Below are 7,255 nucleotides of genomic sequence, written 5' to 3'. Positions count from 1 at the left end.
AATTGACTTTCACATACTTTAAATTTTACTTGTAAACCTTCTTAATGTGAATGGGATTAGAATGTAATTGATGTTGAATAAATGTAATATGTCATTCATGATGAAAATAAATGTGTATTTTTTTGAATAAAATGAATGGATGAATGAATGAAGATTATTTTCACATTCCTTTCAGTGACCACTTTAGCTACTGGCCTACACGAGAAGTTCTATAAGGCTAAGATGCTGGAGTCCACAAACCAAACACTCATGAAACTCTTCATATTACTTTATTATCATATTTCACTGTACAGTCGAGTTCCAGGTTCATCTTTTTGGATGCCTATAGAACATTTTCACATGCACATACCACTGTCAGCTCAAACTCAGATATCCTAAATCAAGCCTTCTTCTCATCTGGATCTTCTTCTGTCAGCCCACCCCTCTTTTCAGTTGGCGCCATACCTTTCTCCCAGTCACGAAGAGATACATCATGAGGCATTACTTAATTATTCCTCTCCATTATCTCTCTTATTTAATTAACTGTGGAGCCCTGTTTATTCTTCCTTTATAATGTCCTTTCCTTTCTAGTGCCACAGCTATGACCCTTAATGGACTTGTTGTTATAGGCATGTCACTTTTTTCCCAGATTTTATTTACCCATAATTCAAACCACATTACACACTTTTGCCAGATTAATCTATCTAAAACATTGTTTTCATTAAGCCTTTTTCTGGCTTGAGAACTCAGATCAACTACATTGTTTGAAGTTTGAATCCAATTGAATTTGATGGTCATTCAAATTCAATTTTATCATTATTTAATATTACTTATTAAAATCATCTCTTAAATATCTTCAGAATACAGTCTCTGCTATAACTAGATTGGTCTCTGGTATGTAGTAGGCAAATTCCCAATGTAATGCCTTTGCATGATACCTTTGCACCATTGGGTAGTTTAGTTTTAAGATTGATTACTTTTTTGAAAATAGAATTATCTATATGTTTATATTTTAAAACATGAAATTTTAGAAATTCTTTGGAGTATGAAAATTATCCTTGGCTTTGAAATATGGCAGCTCTAAATCAACATTTTTATAATGAGCAATGGAAACACTGTATTAGACCAAATGGTTTAACAAATTAACTTTTCCTCAAGTATAAGTTCAGTTATTTTAAAACTTTTTGTTCTGCTAAATAAAAAATATTGTCATGTTTCATTCATGCTGCAGAGCTCTGATGGCTTTGCTGTGTAAGCATCCAAGTTCCTCACGCTACTTCTTTTCTAGGGATCTTGTGTGCCTTTGTGCCTCTCAACGCATGCTTTCTGAACTGTTCCTTCTGTGCTAGGCTATTGCATTGATTCCTGTGTTTTTGCCAGTTCTTAAACTCGTCAACAGCCTTGTGCTGCAAAAGTTTGTGTTGCTACATTTCCCACTCACTTTAAATTCTGGGCAAAAATCTAACTTTTTAATGTTCCTTTGGGAGGGTACTTAAATATTCCTTTTGAACTTTGAACTCTGGGTATACACACTTTATGAAAGTGGCTAAAAATTACACAATTTAAATAAAAATTTAAATGCATGGCTATAACCATAATCAACTGTGTGCATTTGCTGTGGTTGTCATTGGGAATCATTTGCATAAATAATGGAATATACAGCTAGATTCACTGATATTTTAGCCACATTTCAGAATGAAATATTGGATATGGCCACTGGCTGGCTCTTGGATTTTGTATTTTTAGTGACATTATCCTTGGAAATTATATGCTTAAGGCAAGTTGAGGGAGTGGATTCATTACTTAATGATTAATTTAGTAGATTGAAATCTCAGGATGTTTGTTCTTGAGTTATTTTTGCATTAGAGAAAATATGCTCTTCTAAATATGGATTATTAAAAAATGCAAAAGTCAGAAATATTAGAAAGATAGACAAAGAAGGAGGTAGAAACAGAAACATTTATTTTTCACAGTTATAAGTAATCTACTTTCTCTTTTAGAACTGACTTTGATTGGAAAGGAGTATGAAGTGTATTTTCTTCAAACTGTTATATAAAATTTTATTTCTCAATGAGTTCCTAAGCTAGAAGGCAAAACAATGTTTTTTTGGGCCTAAGTGTGTTGCTTGATCTTGCAAAGCCTATTTCATGGTTGGCTAGATTCTAATGAAGATGGTTGGCAATGAGATAATATTTATATATATAGAAAATAAATTTACAATAGAGGGCAAAAAGCATGTAAGCAAGCAGTACTAGCTTTAAAAAATTTATAGTAAAACCACATGAATATTTCTGGTTTCTCCAAGAGAACATTTTCAATACAAACACACACACACACACAAACACACACACACACACACACACACACACACAAACACACTATAGATATCTCATGCACATATCTCTGTAATCATATATATGTCCTTTTACTCGTAGGTACATGAACACTTCGGGGTATCATTGTGGATGATTCTCGCTATCTAGTTTAAGCTTTAGGATTCTTACTATCCCAAGAACTATTCATCGGCTTGCTTCTTTTTTTGAAATCAATTGATAGCAAATGTTGAATTTATTTGCTTAAAGCAATTCCTGTGCACCAGTTAAGTGATTTTTATATTTCACCATCTAAGAACAGTATATATATAAAAAAAATCTGTAGTGTCTTTTAGTGACTTTGATAGCTGTGTTAATAACATTTCAGACTGACGATTTGCAGCAGGCTTCTTGCTCGAAGCACTGCAGTAAATTATTGCTGCATTGCAGATTACAGTTTAATTCCTTAAAAATGCCAGAATTTTCAGGTCCTTGTTAATATTTGGGCTGCAGAATCCAAAACTGCACTTGGTTGGCTGCATCTTGGAGAAATTATTCTTATAGATGAAACTTAATGTGATTCATAAATAGGTTTTGCTCCAAAAAACATATAGTGTGAAACCTTGATTAGTGAAAATTCTGGCAACTAATCTCTTTTATGATGAAATTAGCAGTATTAAAACTGTGGGAAGTAAAGCTTTGAATGTGGTTAGGCTTAACAAATGGCACTACACAGCTGTCACTTGTCCCATCTAAATATAGGCAGACAGGGATGCAATGAGTAAAATTGTGAGGCTTTCAAAATATTTTTCGCTTCCTTTTTGCCTTAACCCTCTCAAATCAATGCCTTTCTGTTCTCTTTACTCTCAACTTTGCCCATACACAGGAGACTCTAGTAACTTAACTTTTATCAGTTTGCCTAGTTTGCCGAATAATTTTTAATGAACAAGTTACAAAATAGCAATCTATGCCCTGAAAACTTTTTTTTTGCCCTTGCAGTGTTTTGTTTTGTTTGCTTTAACAAATTAGTTACCAACATTTAAAAATGCAAACATTTTCCATAAAAATAAAGATCAGCAACTCTCTCGAAATATAAGAAGCTTTTGCAATATTTATAACCATTCAGACTTCCCCTTGGTGACCCTCGGTTAAAGCTGGGTGATGTCTGTCCCCTACAGACTGAGCCTATCTCCTCCAGTAAACCCCCACTTACCCACTTCCTTAATTGCTTTACTCATTTATGTCACCTGCTGGTCCTGATGGGCACTCGTTTTGATTCTTATATTTAATAAATTTCTTACCCTAACTAGCACTTATGAATTTAAGTTTTATACCTGTTTATTCAAGTTGTGAAGGAAAAGATTCGGTTTCCTCTTAAAAGAATATCAGAACTTGGGATGCAAAGTTGTAAGAGACTCAACTGATGAGGTCTCTAGGCTGTGAAAGTGAAGTTAAGTTACTCCTGTTAGAAATAAAAGAGGAGGAAAGACACTTCAGTTTTTTCCATAGAATACTCTTCGCAGTCTCTTTCCCTTTCACCACTCCTCTGAGTCACCAATGGCAGCTACAGAGGTGGCTGGAACTGGATAAAAATCTGTCCTTCATTACTGAAACCTACGTTGTTCTGCCTTTCAACAGTTCAGCTGGTGAACCTTGTGCAATCAACCCTTTCTCGAACCTTCTACCCATCTTCACTTCAGGGTTAATATTGAGTTTCTTCCCAAATATACTTCAGTATGAAGTATTTACTTCTCTACTAAATCTTAGGAAGCCTATTTTATGTTTTCCAGCAGATTTGATGCTATTTTCTTTAGAATTTTGTCATATTGTCTATTACATGTCATATTTTTTACCCTCCTACATGAAGTTCTGAAGCTAAGTTCTGATCTTTTACTTTTTTTGTCTTGCTTATAAAATATCTGATGAATAAATGTGTCATTGGAATACATTCTCTTCATTAATAGAGGTAGTACTGCAAGTCTGTGTTAACATCCCACTGGAAATAAGCCTCCAGGAATGCTCATATTTTCAACAGGTTTTATATGCTGAATTTCACCCTGATGCATTCTTTCAGAGCAAAGTAAGAAAAATACATTTTTACGTTTAGATTTTATTTTAAAGCTGCCCATTGTTTTTATACACAGTTGTATATACTGCTGCCTAAGGTTGCTTCGTAAAATTGCTTGTTCTAGAAACCTGTTGGGCTTTTCTGTTCTGCCCCAAGTTGGGTCTGCAGGCTGAGCAATGAATAAAGACAGGCCAGCCTGAGTGCATTCCTTCAACTCAACTCAAGATGAGTTCATGTATGATGCTTTCCATTGTATCCTTTTGGATGTGTGGTAATGAGATTTTACTAATCTAATATTTGTCAGGGCATTAGTGTATGAAAATAATGTCCTGAAAGGAGAACATTTCTTTCTCATATCAACTTAGAGACAATGGCATAGTTATTGAAGCATGTCTATATAGTGATTGCTCAGAGTCAAGCCAGGCCTTCTGTGCCTGGATGACTATAGAGACCCCAGTGTAGATTTGGGAATGTGAACTGGGAGGTCACAGAAGAGCATGCAGAGGATACCAGGGAGAGGAACACGTGATAGTAAAAAGAGAAATAGCATGAGCTTGATGCAAAACTCTGAAGGAAGTTTGAGAGATATTCTTCTAATTAATCTACTTTTTCTTCCTATTTTACCTACTTCGTAAATACTAGATATTCTCAAGAGTTTTATCCATAGTCACACTCTCAGTGGAAACCTAAGTTGATTCAGGGAGGTCACTGGGTCTCAAAAGCTCTGAGAGGCCCACTTGAGTAAAATTTTTACAAGTAATGATGATAATCATTAACTGAACAATTACATTTAGAGGCCATTATGACACCAATTAAATTGCATTAAAATAAAATTTAATTTTTTGGCTGCATTTTCTTAAACAATATAGAGTCTTGATATGGCATCCAAGGCCACCTATGATTTGACCTTAATTCATTTCTCCAGGTTTACCTTTTGCTTAAGATTCTTGTACTCTGTGTGCTAGTAGATTGCTGCTGCTTGTTTTATACATACATATATATATATATATATACATATATATGTATATATATATATATAAACATATATATATATATATGTATGTATAAAACAAGCAGCATATATATATATATATATATATACACACATTTATTTATCTATTTACTCTATTATCTATCTATCTATCTATCTATCTATCTATCTATTATCTATCTATCATTTATCATTTATAAATGTATATCTACCCTTGGTTCCTGGCAGAGAGCTCCTAAAACACTATAATTTCCTAAGTGATAAGCACTAAGAGAATCTTTTGTTTTAATATTTGATCTTTGACCTTGGTTCCTGACACAGAGCACCTTATTCCTTTAGAATTTCCTTAGTGACAGAGTGTCTTTTGTCCTAATGAGATGACTCTTGGTGGGCTCCTGGAAAACCTCAGATGGAAGTGCTCATCAGAAATATCAAACCATGATTAGATGCTTGGAACTTTCAGTCCTACCCCCCATCCTCTGCAAAGGGGAGAGAAGTTAGAGATTGAGTTAATAATATATCATGCCTATTTGATGAAGCCTTCATAAAAATCTCAATAGTATAGGGTTCAGAGAGTTTTCGGGTTGGTGTACACATCTACATTCAAGGAGGATGGCACATCCCAATTCCACAGGGACAGAAGTTTCTGCAATGGGAACTCTTTCAGAACTCCCCTTATACACCTCTTCATCTGGCTGCTCATTCATATCCTTTATTACACCCTTTATAATAAACCCATAAGTGTGTTTTCCTGAGTTCTGTGAGCCATTTTAACAAATTATCTAATCCAAGGTGAGGTCGTGAGAACCCCAGTCTGTAGACAGTGGGTAGAAGTATAGATGATAACCTGGGACTTGTGATGGGTGTCTGAAGTTGGGGCAGTCATGTGAGACTGAGTCCTTAACTTGTGGGATCTGATGCTAACTCTAGGTAAATAGTGTCAGAATTGAATTGAATTGTAAAGCACACAGCTGATGTTCCAGAGAATTGCTTGATGTGTGAAAATGCACAGATCTGGTGTCAGAAGTATTATAAGTGTGTCAATAAAGAAAACATAGAAGTATTTTTTACAGACAATGGGAAAAATACCCTTTTGTGCATTTCTTCTTATTATATGCCACCCACATTTGGAGACCCGGCTTAAATGTCACCAACTCCATGAAGATTTCAAGCTCAGCTCATCAGAAGTAATTTGTCCCTCTTTTATTTCTCTACTGTATTTTAACATCTCTATTTTATCACAGTTCATTTGTCTTATATTTATAATTATTTGTGTTCCTATCTTAATTCTCACAAATGATATATACATATAGATGTAGATATATAATCTCATAAAAGATTTTATATGCTTGACCCTTGAACAATGCAGAGATTAGTGGCACCAACTCACCACATGAAAATTTACATATAATTTTTGACTCCTCAGAACTTAACTACTAATAGCCTAGTGTTGACCAGAAGCCTTACTGATAACATAAGCAATAGATTAACACAAATTTTGTATGTCATATATATTAGATACTATATTCTTCCATTAAAGTACACTAGAGAAAAGAAAATGCTATTAAGAAAATCATAAGAGAAAATACATACATATAATTTATGCATTCATTACATATGTTTTTCTTTTTCTTTCTTTTTTTTTTTTATATTTCCAGGCTACACGATTCATCTGTAAGTTTTTTCAAATTGTCATAAATGTTCAAAAAGTTTTCCAACATATTTATTTTAAAAAAACCTGTGTGTAAGTGGACCTGCACAGTTCATATATATAAAGTAGAAGAAAAGTGTTTTATTTGGGTAGAAAAGATTCGTAAAATTGCTTGTTCTAAAAACCTGTTGGGCTTTTCTGTTCTGCCCCAAGTTGGGTCTGCAGGCTGAGCAATGAATAAAGACAGGCCAGCC

Source organism: Pteropus vampyrus, unplaced genomic scaffold (genome assembly GCF_000151845.1).
Source record: "Pteropus vampyrus isolate Shadow unplaced genomic scaffold, Pvam_2.0 Scaffold97, whole genome shotgun sequence".
Lineage (NCBI taxonomy): Eukaryota > Metazoa > Chordata > Mammalia > Chiroptera > Pteropodidae > Pteropus > Pteropus vampyrus.
The sequence above is the reverse complement of the archived record's forward strand: the minus strand, read 5'-3'. Positions refer to the sequence as shown.